Below are 18734 nucleotides of genomic sequence, written 5' to 3'. Positions count from 1 at the left end.
ACACAAGGAGTCCCTGTGCTCAAACCTAAGGCATAGAGCCACATAGGAAGCTTAGGACAGAGCCTCCTTTGGGAATAGAACTTGACTATATAAGTAAAAAAAGAAGAAGAAGAAATACAAAAAGAAAACACAAGAAAATGAGCAAGAAACATAATAGAAGCTTGACCACAGAAAACTATTATGGTTCTAGGAAAAACCAAAACAACTCAGATTAGGGTACAGTGTCCCCAGAGGAAATCCAAGATTGGTCTCAAGCAACTATTCCTATTATAAATTGTGGAGAACATAGAGATAAAGGGAATTTCCCTTGAAATATAAGCAGTATCTATCTAAAACCAATATCAACCATCATTTGTAATGGAAAGAAGCTTGATGCATTCACAGTAAGATCAGTGGTGAAACAAGGATGCCCATTATTGCCACTATTATTCAATATTGTACTAGAAATGTTGGCTTTAGCAATAAGAAAAAGAAATGAATGGGATTAGAATAGGCAATGAGGAAATAAAACTATCACTCTTTGTAGATAATATGATGATATACTTAGAGAATCCCAGAAATCATCCAAAAACCTACTTGAACAAATTAACAGATTTAGCGAAGTTGTAAAATATAAAATAAACCCACACAAATATTCCCCCTTGCTATAACTAACTTTCTTAAAATGCAAAATCCCTTTCAGGTTAGCCAGCTGGTCTGTGTGTGTCCTTTTCATCCCTCAGGTTCATTTCATATCAACCTAAGAATTTACAAAGAGACACGTTTAGTCTTTTCATCACCAAATAGCACTAAGGTCCCAGAAGACAGGTCTCCTAACTAAACTTCCTTAAAAATAGCTGGAATCCCAGGTCTTAAATCTTAGCTGCTGCCTACTCTCAGCTTTCAGCTAAGTGCTTCTATATGGGAGCTAACTCACTGTCTGTACTTTGAGACACTAATTCTATTGAATGACAATTATCTGTCCTTAACTTGTACTCTATTTATTTCATGGCATCTCTACTGGCTTTCAATTCTGCCTTCTTCTCATTAATGTCTTCCTTCCCACCTTAGGCTGTTGGCACCTTTTTATTAACATCACACAAATGTGGTGAATTAACCAATATACAAAGCATTTAGAGCACACACTTGAAAAAGTAGTTAGGTAATGTATGTATGTAATATATAATAAACCTGCACATACATTGAGATAACCTTACTAATATAAATGCCGCTATGTTAATTTACATTACAAGAAGTTCTCTTACCTCAGAGAGGAGCTGTCTCCTGCAGGGAAATGACCTGAGAAACTTTTGCTCCCATCTGGGAACCTTGATTCTCTTGGGCCATTTTAGGTCTTTTATTAGGAGAAATTACAGGAACCCACACTGCCAATCAATTGTGTTATCCCTTTCCCTTGCTAACCTCTATTTGGGTTGGTCTTCTATCTTCTATGGATATAGCCTGCCAGTCAATAGTGTATTCCCTTTCTTCTGTTAAAGTAATGGCTTATCTTTGCCATTTCACTAAAAAAAAATATGATTGATATTTCTAAATTAGTTCACAATAGTTTGAATTAAAACTAGTAATATTAATAAACCTATTAGATTATGAAAAGACTAACTATAATGTCTCACATCAATTGTGGGACTATAATGTCCCAATCTCAATTTAGATGTCTAATTTGAATTGTTACATTACATATACCTAGCATATTTTTTTCAGAATTTTGTTTTAGCATTTTTCATAATACATTCCATTGCAGCATTTAAATGGAATACCAGGCAAATTATTAGAAATATAAATTTATCAGGTTTATTTACAAGTGATTAAGCAGTACTCTGCCTTTAAAATGTCATGAGTTGTACAACAGTTTTAATCAAAATGATCTTATCTAAAAATGAATATCAGTTTGATTTTTATCATTCCCCTTTCTTGCATGTCACAATTTTTACATTGAAAAGTTTTATCTTCAAGCTGCTGAAAATTCAAATTCCTAATTTATTTTGTTGAAAATAAATTTAAAATTTCATTTCAAAATATAAAATGCTTATGAGATGATATCATTTAAAGACCTAAAGCTCTTTCTATCTTCTCAGTTATATAAGTATGTATTTGCTCTCTTAAACGGTATGTTCATTGGTTGAAAAACAAGATTTTTGTGATAGAAGAGAGAAATAAAAAGTCAATTTTGCTCTTCTACCACAAAATCTTCTTTTTCAATTTCAACATAAAGGTTCATTGAGAGATCCCTAAACTATACCAGGACACCATTTGATACCATTACTTTGAAGATACCTTTGCTTTGGGCATCTTCAAGCTCTTGTGAAAGTAAACTAATTTCTCTGGCATGTGAAGAAGGGACCTGAAACTCTAAAACTCCTTGAAGGAGAAAATCTTCAACTTTGCTTCAGTGAGGGACACCCCCCCCCAAGGGAAACAAGATAGTTTCATTCTGTTATCTAGTAAAAAAGTTCCAATCCTATTGAATTAAAGAAACTCATTCTTTTCAAATTCCAGCTTAAACTGAAACCCAGCTAGGAGATAAGCCAACTTGGGACTTCACCCGCTAGCCCTCCACAGCTTGTAGCCAAAGCTCCTATTATAAAAGAGCCAAACTAAAATCCTCTCTTTACAGAGGTTCTAAACATGTCATGTTATGCCATGTTAGGCTATGCTATGCCATGCCAAGGAAACCTCTGCCTGCTGGAATACTTCTAAATATTTCTAACCTTATTCCCCAATCCCTATAATAAATCAATCTAGATTTCCAGATCTGTAAATTCTTTTACAGAGAACCTCTGCACCCCTGAAGGGAGTTCTCCAAAATTCCCTACCCTTGCACCAAATAATAAGAGGGTGTAGGGGAGCCAAACCTCTCCATTTGGTTCTCTGAACCCCAAACTTGCCACTAGACCTTATCATTTAACTTCCTGACCACCAGAAATGCTAATCTCATTTGGTTCTCTAAATCTATACCTTATCATTTGGTTGCCTACTAAGGGAACCCCAAAACCTAAACCTCATCACATGACTCTTTTGAGAATAGATCTCTTAAGTTTTTCCTTTTCCATTTGATATATGCATTCAAGTTCCTTTATAACAAATCTGATTTAATTCTATGTGTTTTTTAAAATTAGTGTCTTTTCCCTCAGGTAAACACATAACTTTTTCAGCTTTAGAAAGCTTTTCAGAAAGGATGCCAGTCTTATACAAAAAAGGCTTTGTCCTTTAAAAGAAGCCATTAACCTTGTTCTTCACCTTGTTCTTGCTGAAAGGTATGTGCAAATTGTACTTTTGAATGTCTGACTTTGTTCAGGATCAAGAATAGCAAAACTTACTTGGAAATGTACTAGGATACCATTTGATACAATTACTTTAAAAAACACCTTTGTGGCATCTTCAAGCTATTGTTGACACAATTTAATTTAAAAAAATTACAATTCACATTTATTTAACATTAAACTCTTGAGTTTACAGAGTATGTTATTTACATTATCTCATTTGATTCTAACAACCTTGTGAAGGAGATGCAAATATCATTATTCCCATTTCAACAGAAAAGGAAAGTGAAACTCATGTGTTTCCCTTCCCCAACTCCAAATCTTTTCAGTGCTCTTTTCATAGGACAGAAAGCACCAATGGAGGTTATTTTTATCTATGTTGCTAGTCAGGACAATTTTTCTCCTTATTGACTGGGGAGAAATCAGTGGTTGACGTGTTGATCACTGAAGTGATTCAGAGCAACTCCAACAGACCTGTAAAGAGCAATCTACCTTAAGAGAAAAGTCTATGGGTGCTGAATGTGGACACAGTATTCTCACCTTTCACTGTTGTTGCCTGCTTGCCTGTTTTCTGCCCTCTGATTTTCTTCTTTTGATCCAACCTTTCCTGTGCAGCATGACAAATGCAGAAATATTTCCAGAAGAACTGCCCATATTCAATCTACATTGGACCACTTGCTGTCATCCAGGGAAATGAGAAGGGAGATAAGGAGGGAGAAAAATATGAATTCTGCCAAAATCGATCTCTGCCACTATTATAAAAATAAAGGATCAGTAGTTGATGAGGTGTGAGGCTTGAGAGGAAGGAGAGGAGATGGCAAGGCCACCTGGGTGCTATAAGGAATATTTCTGTATAGGAGAATAAACACCACCACCACTACCAATGAATGGATTCAGTTCAAGTTTTGTTTCTTCCAATCTTGTTACTTCCAAAGAAGAGCCAAAAATCTCTATCTAGATACCCTCTCTAGATCCTCCAGCGTCTTTTCCAAACATGAGCATCTTTGTAGTAAGAGGTTGGATGGGGAAAAAAAATCATATCTTCCAACCCCAATCCTCAAACCTGGAGTGCTCCACATTTCTGGAATCTAAGCCTCTTGTTGTGTTAATAGTGTTTTTGAAAAGTAAATTGTTGGAGTCCAACTCCAGTGAATAACTGAGAGTGTGAATGAATCTTCGAGGTCAGGTGGAAGATATGCTTTGCAGTCTTAGTTTATTAATCATGAGTGCCAGGCTTAACATACCTTTTTGGCTAGAGTTACAATACATCTTCAGGTGACATGTTATACCTTCCAGGGTTAGTGCGCAATCAATACTTTGGTATTTCAGTATCTATCTTAACTATTAATATCAAGATACTTATCAACACAGAATTGTAAATAGCCTAGTTGTGATGCTTATAAACCTCAACAGAATTGTAAATTGTTGTGATGTTTTATCAGTACCAAAATACTTTTCAAAACAGAGTACTAAGTAGCAGAAATGATCATACTAATATATTTACCTCAAGTATTTCCTTAAATCATTGTTAAGAGGTAAATAGTGTAGTTGAAATGCCTTGTTGCCATTGCATACATTCTCCCAAATTTACCCCAAGAATTTTTTTCAAAGATTGTTAGAAGAGATGAGCCAATATGGGCTTGCCCTAACAGAGAGTAGGTCTCAAGCCACACCTGGACTCTTTCCGTTCATGGACTTACTGGCCTTCTACATTTCCCCCTTTTTAAGACATATGGGAAAGCACAAGGGGCTAAGCCAATGAATATAAGAGTAACACAAAACACAAAAGTATAGAAGTCAGATTATATATAGGATTTATCTTTTTAACTACTCATAGTTTGCTATGCTATCAGCATCAATTCTAGGGACACTACTTTTTGCTATGTTTTCTGCCAAGGCAGTTAATTCAGATATATTTCAAGTAAGGTTGGAATTAAATATAGCTCCATTTATTTTCTACCTTTTTTGAAACCATGTCACATTGGTGGTATCATTATCCCATCTATAGAATTACATATATATGAGTGAATTTATAATCACAAGTTAGTTGTGATTGAGTTTCCAAATTGTTTACATAATCCCCTAACCACATTAATGATTGTTCTATTAACTTTGGTGCTTATTTTAATTCTCCTAATTTAGCTGTAGTTGTTAGAACTCCAGCAATGAGTAATCCAACAATTCTCCTTTTCCTACTTTTGTTTTCTAATTTTCCTTTGATATTATCTCAATGACCTGTACCAATGATGAGTAATCTTAGTAGGCACCATCACACAGGATGTGTGTTCATAATAACAACCATAGGTAGTGAATTAGAAAACATTTAGAAAGAAGTAAAACACTTGGATAAAACACAATTGTAGCATTTTACAATATATCTTCCTAACACATTCATGATTTAGATTCCCATGCCATTCCTTAAAACAGTCTATGTAATTAAAAACATCTTTGTATATTTTTAAACATGCTGTACAGTATATTACTGAGGGGCCTGAAAACATTATGGAATCCCATATCTGAGATGTAAAAATTTATGCCATCTTAAGTACATTGTAACAGGAGACTCATCCAGATACTGGATAATTTGGGGTCCATTCATCAATCAGTTCCAGTTCCTCAACAAACCAATGGAGCCCAAAATCCTCTGCAAGTAGGAGTGATGATCTCATCTTCTGAAACTACTTCCTGAGAATGGGCATAGAGCTAAATCATTTGCAGAGTCCCATATTTTTAAGAAGGGAGTGGTAAACTGGAATTGATTGAAGTATCCAATGGTTGATTTAGTTCCTTGAAGCTGGCCAATGCAGTTGTAACTGACCACAATCTAGAATAAAAAACAAATCTAACAAATAGAGGTTGGAATAATCTGACATAGAAAATCAAGTCCACAAGAACTGCTATAAGATGTAGTTTCAATAAACAACAAAATAAGAGGTCTTACAGACTAATCATATTAATTATTCTTACATTATTTGGAAATGTATAAGGGCTTTATTTCACACAAACATCTATATGTATTTATAACAAAGAGATGGCAAGGCCAAATACTCATTCACGAAATTATTTAGGATATAATGACCATGTATATGGTCATTATATTTTCAAATTGAAAAAAAAAGACAAGATATTACATAATTGAATTTGTGTTGACCATTTGCTCTTGTTATAGAAATGTTATGAGGAAAATACAGAGGTATGATAATACCATCAGAACTGATTCTTTAGGCCTCAGTCTGGGCGCATACACATGACAAAATAAAGGTTCCTTAGTTAATTTGATATCCAATTATAATAGTTTTGTATTATCAGACTCAGAAATGATCAGGTGACAAAGAAACAGAACTGGGAAACTGAGTTGGAAGGATTTCACCTTGAGCAGAAGCTCCCAACTCTTGTCCAGATCACATTTCTCTGAGTATTTGATGATAATTCTCTCAAGTGGTAAGTTTGATATGGGTGTAGTCCCTTTAAGAATTGATTTATTCCTTTCTTTCTGATTCCCAACCCCTCCTAGTTGATGCATTATCAATCCAGGACCTTTTGATTCATAAATCCTGGTCCTTTTGAATTCCAATAGAAGATCCAGACCTGTCCCAGTCCCACCCAGATCTGAGCCAACCTGGGACTCCACCCATAGGCCTCTCTAGCTGAATCTCTCATTATAAAAGAGTTACGCTGGAATCCTCTCTTTGCAGAGGTTCCAAATGTGCCAGCCTTACACCTGGCATGCCAGGGGTCTCTGTCCACTGGAATCCTGTTTCCAGTAAGTATCCTTATCTCTATCTTCACCTATTTCCTTAACTGGACTTTAACCTTACTTCCAAACCCCATAATAAACCTCCTTTATCAATATAGCTTTTTGGACTTTTCTTTGCGCCGCTTCTAGACTGCATCTAACTCCATATCCTTGTGCTGAATCTAAAGAGGTTGCAGGGGAGCTCTATTTGACTCCCTGTACCCCAAATCTACCACTAGACCTCAATTAAACCTTAATTTCATTTAGGTATCTCATATCTAGACCTCATCATTTGTTTCTCTGATGAACATCTCTGAAAACTAGATAATTTGGCAACCAAACAGAATCTGAACCTTTTCAGGGCACTCAGAATCAATATGAGTTTTGAGCTGTTCGTGCAATATTCTTCTGGGAAGAATATCTTTGTTCCTTCTTTCGTCTTACACTACTATTTCAGGTGAAAAGGCCTCTTTTTGGCACACTCTACTTTTACAGATAGCAGGACCAGGGAATCCAAAACTCTAGACAAGGTAAAAGACTTTTTTTTTTCTTTCCTTATCCTGCAGTGGATAAGTGACTGGGTCAGGCTTGGGCCATTGGTGGAGCTCTAAGCTCCCACACAATTCTTTACGAATTGCTGTGGATTGACAAAAGGCCTTCTTTTGTCTTACTCTTTGTCTCTAGAGATCCGAGAGAGGCTACAAGAATTTTGAAGACTAAAAGCTTTTACCTGTTCACAATCTAGACACACCCCACCTTTAAAATCCTTCCTGGAGCAGATACTTGGCTTGAGGAAACTCCCTCTGTCCTTCCAGAGACAAAAGCCCTTCCTTTGCAAAAAGCCCTTTAATCTTTTTTCTCTCTCACTAGAAAGCCCTGCTCTCAGGCAGGAAAGCCAAGACATGAGAGGATGTGTCTCTTTAACACTCCCACCCACAGACCAAGAGACACATGGCTGTTCGGGGGACCCTACTCCTCTCAGGAGTCCCAGGCCAGAGCTCTCTTTGATCTGTTCTGGGGAGAGAACCAAAGAAACTTAATCTGTTTGAGCCCTTCTCCCACTCCACTGTTAAATACAATAGAGTCTCTAATTGTCAGGCTGTAGCCATGAGGAGAAAGGTTACAGAATTGGGGTAAATTTAGAAATATGTCTGTACCCACTGCTGCTACTTCCTAAACAGGGGTAAGCTGTCTCTCCTTCAGATCTTGCTCTCCCAGCAAGATTTGGGGACTTAGATGAACTATCCCAACCTCAAGTTCCTACATGAAATCGCCAGAGGAGCCCTCCCCATTTGGGATGCATTGCACCGGGTAAGATGGCATCTCTTTCTCCCCTACCCTTGCTCTGGCCTTTCCTCCCTATTCTTCCATGGAGTGGGAATCTGTAATGTTCTTCTCTTCTCTAAATTACAATCGTTCTCTAGGAGCAGCTTTCTTGGGGGCTTCTGGAGGCAGCCTTTGTTTCAGTGCCGTGTAATAATCACCTCAAATGCAGCCAGGAGTTAAAATCCAGTCCTTTATTGTCTCTTCCAAAATAGCCTGGTTAGTTTTCTTAGAGGCCCATCTCTCTCCTTGGTTCCAAGAGCTCCTGTTGCTAGTCCTTTTGCCTCTGCCAGATTCAGCCTCTAGCTCTCTCTGAATCCTGGCTTCTCAATCTCCCCCACTGACTCCAGGCTTTGAGTTGACTCCTCCTCTGAATGTGGGATTGTGGGAGCTGTGACTTGTGAATCTCCTCCACTGAAATTATGAATCTCCTGGACTTGTGAATCTCCTGACTGAATCCTGACTTGTTAATCTCGAATGCTAATGTGTGTGAACTCTTAAAGGTGTGAATTTAAGTACATAAGCATTGTTTCTATCAATTCCAGTAAGTTAGCACCTTATTTTTAAGTTCTGGCCCATAACATCTCCTGCTTTCTTTTGATTTATGACAGGGATACTCAAATTACGGCCCGCAGGTCAGATGCAGCAGCTGAGGACATTTATTCCCCTCACCTAGGGCTATGAAGTTTCTTTATTTAAATGCCCACAAAACAAAGTTTTTGTTTTTACTATAGTCCGGCCCTCTGAGCCAGTGGGCTCAGGGACAGTGAACTGCCCCCCTATTTAAAAAGTTTGAGGACCCCTGATTTAGAACATAAGGTGGTCATGAACTCCCTGACTTCTCAAGGAGGTGAGAACCCCCAAAAAGAAGGTGATCACGCCTTCTCTGCTCAAAAAAAGAAGTGAAAACACCATAAAAAGGAGATGGTCACACCCTCCCTGAGTTCTCAGGAAGGGAGGTAAAACACCAAAGGAAATGGAAAATCAAATCAGATTAGTGGATTTCTGAAGGGGCTCACTTGAAACAGGTATACATAAATCCATCAATATGGGAGATATTACACATAATTACATAAATTATACAAGCACATAGTAACGTAACATAGGCTAGTGGGAATGAAACAAATAACATGAATCATCATGAGAATTTATACATGTCCATAAATCCTAAAAATAGTCCAAAAGGAATCTATTGTCCATTAGTTCATGTGCCAGGAATCCAATAATTCCTGCAAGCTTTGCAGTCCTGCAATAGTCTCATCAACAATTTTTCATCTCAAGGAACCAATGATTCCTGCTGGTTTTCAAGTCTTGCAGCAGTCTCATCTTGTGTTAGGGAATCCAATGATTCCTACAGATTTTGTTCTTAGGTCTTCTCCTTTGTTTCGAGGTTTTTCTCTTTTTTTGTCTCTCTCTGATGGATAAGGAGAATACGGCTCATTGGCACCCATCTGATTCCTTCTCGATCTGTAGAAATAAAAGCAAACCCTTTCTCCCAAGCAGTTAACCTATCTAGTCCCTTCCATTTACCACTTTTGGGATTTCTCCTTATCACCTGGCAATTACTTCGGAGCTGCTCCCACAGGACACTGCCCTTCTGTTGGGTTAAAAAGCCTGTTTTCTCCCCAATTGTAATCCCTTTCTGCTGTCTGATGCTTTTTGGCTGATTGATCACATCAGAACCCTGACCTTCTGAAGACTCTCTGGGTGTAACTCAACTGCCATCATGCTACACCTGTCTTTTGTATGATCTCTAGGAGCTGGGCCCTGCCTCTCATTTCCCTGAGTCAATTTACATTCTGAGGCCCAATACAAGGACACAGGATTTTAGGTCTTCTTTCATCCTGTCTTCTCACACTATCTCTAATATCTGCACTGGGCTCTCAGATGTCCTATTTTTCCACACTGAAAACATCAACAAGTTTCGCTAGAAGTCCCTTGCCAAGAGGGACCCTTTCTTTCCATGTACATCATAGTCTGAGTATAATAAGCATTTGCGCCCACTGTGGCACACAGCATCTTATGATCTCCTCTAAAGGAGCATCTGTGTGTAGTTTCCATCTAATTCTTTTGCAAACTCATTGGCATTTTCCTTAGCCAGATGTCTGGTCATTATTTCAGTGGCTGCATTTTCTCCAATGGTTCTTGTGACAGCTGTTTGCAAACATCCCACAAAATTAGCAAAAGGTTCATTGGGACCTTACTCTATTTTTGTGAAGGCTTCCCATCGATCTTTTTGTCTGGGGAGGGAACCCCAAGCTTTTATTAGCGCAGTTGGGATCTGTTCATAAGCTGTTGTGGGGTAATTAATCTGTTCTGAATTCTCTGCATACTGACCTTCACCGGCTAGTTGGTCAAAAGTGATTTGTACATTAACTCCTGTTTGCCTATTGTATCTGGCTTGAATCCTACATAATTCATGATACTCCGAAAGCCACAACAAGTTTTGTCCAAGTTCTAAACATGTCCTAGATATGGATTTCCAATCACTCGGGGTTAAGATTTCATAAGACAAACTATCTAGTAACATCTTAACATAAGATGATGTAGCTCCATAAAGAGCGCAGCCCTTTTTCAAATCCTTGATTTTTTCCAAATCAAAAGGAATGTATCTTCTCCTTTTTTGCAAAGAGTTAAGCTCTTCAATCACAGGGTATGCATTTATAAAATCAGATACATCCTGTCCTTCATTTTTTGCCTTAACTATGCCTTTTCTAATCTTGTCACAGGCTGCTTCATAGGTGATGCTGAATGTGTTTCTGCTTCTCCTCTTCCTCCTTCTCTCTGTACCTATGAAGGGTTAATTGTGGGAAGTAAATCAGGGGATTGGGAATGATCTAATTTCTTCTGCTGTGAATTCTTATCTGATTCTTCATCCTTTTCACCTACTTTAGTTGGCACCCTCCCTCTCCCTCCCTCCACTGCTCTTTCTTCTTTTTCCTTATTCTATAACATATAATTTTCTAAAGTCAGTTGTATTAAATTATATGTATTAAGTGTGTCTTTGGAAATTGAGTCAGGTCCATTATCATCATAGGATTGACAAAGTTGTTCTTCTACTAATTTCCACTCCTCTAGATCCAATTCTTTTTCCATAAAGAACCAAGGAGATATGTACTATACAGTTTCTAAAAGTTCAGTGATCTGCTCCCAAATATAATCAAACCTTGGCTTTTCATAATTCTAACAATGCTCTCTAAACATCTTCCTTGGCTGTTTTCTAAATATCTGTCCCATTTCAGCTGAAATTCTACTTTAGCTCTTTAACAAAGTTTCTTTGTTGTACTCATCCTATTTTCTTGATTGAAGAGACTTCCACTGGATGAGGATCGTGTCTATCCCACATTCGGGAGCCAAAATGTAATGTTCTCTTCTCTATAATATTCTCTGGGAACAGATTTCTTGGGGAGCTTCTGGAGGCAGCCTTAGTTTCACTTCAGAGTAACAATCACCTCAAATGCAGCCAGCTGTTAAAGTCCAGATCCTTTATTTTCTCTTGCCTTTACTTGGAGCTTGGCTAGCTTGCTGGAGGCTTCGGGATCTTGTTCTCTGTCTTCCTTCATTCTGCCCAACTGAATTCTGGCTCTCAATCTCCCTGTGCTCCGAGTGGATTTGTCCTTTTATATGCTCTTTTAGAGGTGTGAACTCAAAGGTTGACTCCTCCTCTGAGAATGGGATTGTGGGAACTATGACTTGCGAATCTCCTCCACTGAACTTGTGAATCTCCTGGACTTGTGAATCTCCTGACTGAAATCCTGACTTGTGAATCTCCCTGAGTGAGGCCTGACTTGTGAATCTCCCAGAGTACCTATCAATTCCAGTGACTTAGCACCTTGTAAGAATCCTAACAGGCTATCTCTGTTGTTTTTTTTTTTTTTTTTTTTTTTTTTTTTAATTTCACCTGAAGCATAATAGATTCTGCTCTAGCCTTTTACCTTTACCCTAAATGTATCACACTTCTTTAAATGTGTTTCTTGTAAACAACATATTGTAGGATTCTGGCTTTAAAACAGTTGGCTATTTGCTTCCATTTTATGGGAGAGTTCATCCCATTCCCATTCACAGTTAAAATGCTTAATTCTGTATTTCCCATCATCTTATTATGCCAAATTATACTTTTTTCCCTTTCCCTCTTTCCCTCTTCCCCAGAATTTTGCTTCTGACCACCACTTCCTTTAATCAGCCTTCCCCTTTTATAGCCCCTTTCCCTTTCTTATACTTTCCCCCTACTACTTCTGTTTTCCCTTCTATTAGTCTATTAGTCCTTTTCATGTCCTGTTTCCACTCCCACTTCTCTACAAGGTGAGGCAAGTTTCTCTATGAAACCAAATATGTCTAATATTCTCTTTGAGCCATATCTGATGAGAGTAAGATTCATACAATGTTCATCCCCCTCCTTTCTTTTCTTTAATTATAATAGGTCTTCTTTGACTCTTCATGAGATGTTCCCCTCATTTAATCTCCATTTCCCTTTTTTCCAGTATAACCCCCTTTCTATCTCCAGTTTCTTTTTTATATTATCACAGTAAAACCAAATTATACCTTCATTCTCTAAGTATACCCATAATGGAGATATGGTTCTCAATAGTTCATTCCTTTTTACCTTTTTATACTTCTTTTGAGGTCTGTATTTAGAGTTGAAATTTTTGCGTTAACTCTGGTCTTTTCATCATAAATAACTGAAACTCACCTGTTTCATTAAATGCCCATCTTTTCCCCTGAGAGATGATGTTCAATTTTGCTGGATAATTGATTCTTGGTTGCATTCCAATTTCCTTTGCCTTTCAGAGTATCAGATTCCAGGTCCTTCGATCCTTTAAGGTGGAAGCTGCAAGATCATGGGCAATCCTAATTGTGGCTTCTTGGTATTTGAGGCTGCTTGCCATATTTTTTCCCTTGGTCTAATAGTTCTGAAATTTAGCTGTGTTATCCCTTGGACTTTGCATTTTGGGGACTTTTTCAGGAGGTGGTGGGTGAATTGTTTCAGTGGCTATTTTACCCTCTAGTTCAAGGACATCAGGGCAGTTTTTCCTGATGATTTCCTGAAAGATAATGTCTAGGTTCTTTTTATTTTTCATTATGGTTTTCCAGAAATCCAGTAATCCTTAGAATATCTCTCCTAGATCTATTTTCCAAGTCAGTTGTTTTTCTAATGAAGATCTATTTTTTTTTTCATTTTTTTTGGTTTGTTTTTGCTTGACTGAATTTTGATATCTCATTGAGTCATTCATTTCCTTTTGTTCAGTTCTATTTTTAGCGAATTCTTTTCTTCGGTTTTTAAGTTTCTTTTGTATTTGGACCATTGGAATTTTAAATGAGCTGCTTTGTTTTATGGTTTTTTTTCATTTCACTAATTCTGTTTTTTAAGGAGTTATATTCTTTTTCCATTTCATACATTTTGTTTTTTGAGGAGTTTTTTTTTCCATTTTTTCAAATCTATTTTATAAGGGGTTTTTCTTCAGATAATATCTTGTTTTGTTTTGTTTTTTTTTTCCAAACTCTCTTGCGATGTCCTTATTTCATTTCCCCATTTTTCTTCTAACTCTCTTTTAACATACTTTTTGAATTCTTCCAAGAGAGTCCTGTAAAATGTGAACCAATTAATATCACCTTTTGGGGCTTCATTTCAAGATGATGTGCTTTTAGTTTCCTCAGGTTCTGAAAGTATCTATGGTCAGAGTTCTTTTTACCTTTTTGCTCATTTAAAAAAAAAAAGTTTGAGATCTGCATTTAGGGTAAAGGGGAGGTTATCCAAGCTTCATCTATAGGCAACAATGGCCTTGCTGGGTCAGTAGTGACTAACTTCTGGTGCTGGGTGGGCCTGACCAGGTTCCGTGACATTCTGAGGTATAGGGGCTCACTATTTGTCTTTTGTATTTGTATTGGATGGCTTACAGCTAATCTGCTGATCTACTGACTTATAACCAGATCAGAGTAGCCAGCACTGCTATGGATTCCTTCTGGTTGATTCTCTGATGCTGTGGAGGCCACACCCCCCTGGGCTTGCACTGCCAGTGCTTGGCCTTTCTGCACTCCACCTGCCTGTACTTGGCCTCCCTCTTTGCCTGATTGAAACAGACCTTTTCTGGGGATATTCCAAATTATCTTTTGCTGGAAATTTGTTACACTCCAAATATTTGTGAGTTCTGTCACTCCAAAATTAGTTCAGAGGATTGATTTGTTGTTAATTTAAGTGACACAGGGAGAACTCAGAAAAAAAGACATGTATCTTCTCTGCCATCTTAGCTCAGCTCCTGCTGTTTTAAATGTTTATAACAGATTTTATTTCTAAGACTTCTTTTCCCTGAAAATTAACTTGTAAATGGCAAAACTCAGCAGAATATAACTTGTCTTGAAGCCCATTCATTCATTGTACTTTTTGCTCCCAAGAGATAAAGCACAGGATAATAGCTTTAAAAATCAAGTCAAGAGCCTTAGTGCAGGGTTTGTAGTCTGGGGATCTTTAACAGAATAAGGCTCTCTGGAGAGAGGGAAACAGGAGCAAGAATTCAAGTGCATGAGAAATATTAACCATGGAGTAAAAAACTGGTTTTCGCAAGCTTGGTACTATTTTGCCTAGGAGAAAATGAACTTTCCCCATTTCTCCTGGCTCCACAGAAGCCTAATCAGTCAGTAATACTCTCTATCCACTCAGGATAATAGTTAGCACAGCAGCTAGTGAGGCATATCTTATTTGAAACAGAATGAAGGTGTTGTTTGAAAATCATAACTGAGTCAATTGACAACAAGCATTTCTCAGGTACCTACTGTGTTTCAGGTAATTATCTTAGATGCTAGACATATAGTCACGAGAGTTGGGGTAAGGTCTGAAGATCAGGGTCCAGAGTGATAACTGAAAAAGCAGACTTCAGAACTCAGCTCACATCAAGTATTGCTTGCTGCCATCATTAAATTTTATTTTTGTAATGAATGAAATTTGTTTCTTGTCCCATTAAAAGCCAATTAAAATGTAAGACAGAATTTTTACATAATATAAAGTATGTCCATAAAAATACTTAAAACCAAAATTGAAAATCTACAAAGCAGAATTTATGAAAATAATCTAAACCTGGTTCTGTCTATAGCTCTTATGCCTAGGCATTCATCATTCAGTTATGTGAAGCATAATACTCTTTCCATCTGCAATTAAGTTTGTTAACAAAAGTGTTGGAATCCTTACAAACTGCTGCTAACTAATTAGAGTTGATCTAATCTTACAAGAAGATGTTTTGGGCAGAACCTGAAACAAGGTACTAAGTAGAACTATAATTAGTACAATGCTTGTGTTTGCACCTTTACTCATTGGAGTTCACAAGTATGCCAGCTTCACAAAGTAAACTTTGTAACTTTGGGAATTCACACCTCCCTTAAAGCTCTTAGGGCCAGAGAGCACTATGGGAGAAAACCCATAATCCCTCTCTCTCGTATGCCACAATTCCTCTCTCTGGTATAAAAGAAACAGACAGAAGCTCTCGGTCAGATTTCACCGGAAGGACATGAAGAGTGGTGCTGGCTCTGGAGGCTGAAGAAAGCAGAGGCAGAAGCAAAGGACAAAGCGGCAAGAGCTCTTGGAACCAAGCAGAGAGATAGGCCTCTAAGCTAACCGGGCTATATTGGAGATAATAAAAGATCTGAACTTTTATCACCTGGCTGTGTTTTGAGAAGAAAAAGCTCACCACACAAAAGTATTGTACTTTCATTATTATGATTTTAACTAATATAAGCAGCAATAATCATTATTTTAAGGAATACTTAGTAGTGTTGTTGATAATTGTAGAAGGGGCACAAGGTACATAGGACTGGACAATAAAAAAGATCTGAGTTTAAATCCAACCTCAAATGTTCTCCAAATGTGTGACCCTGGACAAATCATCAAACCTTTTTTAGTATCAGTTATTTGATCTGTAAAATGGGAATAACAGTAGTAGCTCCCTCACCACCAGAATGTTGTGAGGATTAAATGGGATTTACATATCAAAAGTCTTTTAAAGCCTATGTAAATGCTAATTATTATGAGTATTCTCAGCAAGATCTTCACTGAGAGTGGTGTTGAATTTAAAGCTGCTTTCCCCAAATTTGGTACAATTTTGCCTAGGAGAAAATGAACTTTTTTAACTTCTCCTGGCTCAGCAGATGCCCAGTCAGTCAGTCATCCTTTCCATCCACTCAGGATAATATCTATCCTAGCAACTAGTGAGGCATAAGAATTTGAGCCAATGACAGGCTTTCACTTGTTATTGTTATTTGTACAACTTTCCACCCTGGGCTTGGAAGATTGTCTATTCAAAAGAGGATCTAAGCTAACCTATATAATAACCCCCTCTTTCCAATTTCAGGGACTAGTCTATATTTGACTATAACCTTTGGTTTCCTAGGGAAAGAAGAAAAATATCTTTTAAAAACAATTTAAAAACAAGAAGCTTGATCACCAGACAGAAAAGAAAGTGCTAAATCATAAAGAATTATAGAATGGGCAGGAATCCAGTAAGGTATCGCTGTTAGATATTTTAGGAAGGTAATATTCAGTTTTTGCAGTGCTGCTCTTCACCAGGCCAAGACAATTTACCATTCAGCAGAATTATCTTTATGATTTTTAATCTCTGTCTTTCTTTCTCTGCCTATTTTTCTTTTTCAGTTTAAGGGGATACACTGAGTGAAGACCTCTCACAGGAATGGGGCATTGACATATTCCCTAATTGTGACTTGAGACTTTGCAGTAATAGATTGAGGTAAAAGTTGCAGATATTTGATTAATGATTATATTTCCTTCCTGTCCCCTGTCTCTCCCCCACTCCCCTTTTCATTATCATTAAGAATATGTCATCGGCTAGTATTCTTTGTTTCTGGGGTAGATCTTTAGGCTCTGAATGGATTTTCTCATTAGGATGTAAGCCTGGACTCCAGCAGCCAATGGGAGAAAAGGGCAAAAAGGGATGGAGGCTTCTGCATTAGGCTCTATAGAATACTGTATTTTCAACTTGTGTTTTGTACTCCTTTACTGAGGACATCTTGTCTATTGGGAGTTATCCTTTCTTGTGAGATCATAATAAATCCTTTTTGCTTTTAACCTTGAGAGTCTCTGATTTTCATTTGGGAAGGCATCACTGCTTTCCCACACAGTTTCCATCACTCCTCCTCTCCCCATTAAAACAATTCTTTTGGCACCAGCTTATAACTGCTGCTGTAATTATAATCATCTTGGCATAAGTATTTGTTTTTGTTTGTTTGTTTGTTTTTGGTTGTTGTTGCTGTTGTTTTGCTCAGGCAATTGGAGTTAGTGACTTGTCCAGGATCACACAGTTAAGACGTGTTAAGTGTCTGAGGCCAGATTTGAACTCATGTCCTCCTGACTTCAGGGCTGGTGCTCTATCCACTGCACCACCTAGCTGCCCTGGCATAAGTATTTGTTTCTATTTTCTTAGCAGATGATTGTGCACTCAGTGTAGTCTGTGAAGCTGAGATGCAACTAAGTATGGTTGTAAGTATTCTCTGCTTTTTCTGATAACTTGTGGTCTAACAATTAACAAGAAGAAAACATAGTTGCTCTATCAGCCAGCACCACATCATTCATGTGTGGAAACACTGTTCCAGCAAATGGAGAAGCTTTGAATGCTGTGGATAAATTCTCTTATCTTGCCATTAATTGGGAAGTTGACACACCCTTTGCTAGAGGTAGCTCAGTGTTGGGGAGGCTCTGAGGAGAAGCTTGGGAGATGAGATTTATTAGACTAATTACCTGATTGAAGGGCTGTAGAGCTATTGTGCTTGCTTCATTATTGTATGTCTGTGAAACTTGGACAGTATACCAGCACCATGCCAGGAAATGGAATCACTTCCATTTCAATTGTCTTCTGAAGATTCTGAAGCTCCCATCAAGTAGGATCAAATATTAGACATCGAGGTCCTTTCTTTTCTTTTCTTTCTTTCTTTCTTTCTTTCTTTCTTTCTTTTTTTTTTTTCTTTCTTTCTTTCTTTCTTTCTTTCTTTCTTTCTTTCTTTCTTTCTTTCTTTCTTTCTTTCTTTCTTTCTTTCTTTTTTTTTTTTTTTTTTGGAGTTACATTGGTGATGTTTATTATAGTTTTATTTTTCATTCTTAATAAGCAATTGAATAAAATGTTCTGTGTATTTGAGTTTTTTTGCTTATATAGGTCCAATATCAAGTTTCTCTGTGCTATCCTACATCAACATTTTATTTACCAAAGCAAGTTTCTTCATACTTTCTCCTGAAAACCTGCTAATAAATTGCAATTACAATATGTTATAAAGATGCCTAGATATAAGTTAGGTTCTACTATTTACATATTGCTTATATGATCTTGACTATGGCGATACAAAAGTTTAAAACATTTACAGCTACTGCTTGCACCCTGGTCAAACATTAAACTAATTAAAGTAGAAAGCATTAAACTAGTTAG

Source organism: Antechinus flavipes, chromosome 5, assembly GCF_016432865.1.
Source record: "Antechinus flavipes isolate AdamAnt ecotype Samford, QLD, Australia chromosome 5, AdamAnt_v2, whole genome shotgun sequence".
Classification (NCBI taxonomy): Eukaryota; Metazoa; Chordata; class Mammalia; order Dasyuromorphia; family Dasyuridae; genus Antechinus; species Antechinus flavipes.
The sequence above is the reverse complement of the archived record's forward strand: the minus strand, read 5'-3'. Positions refer to the sequence as shown.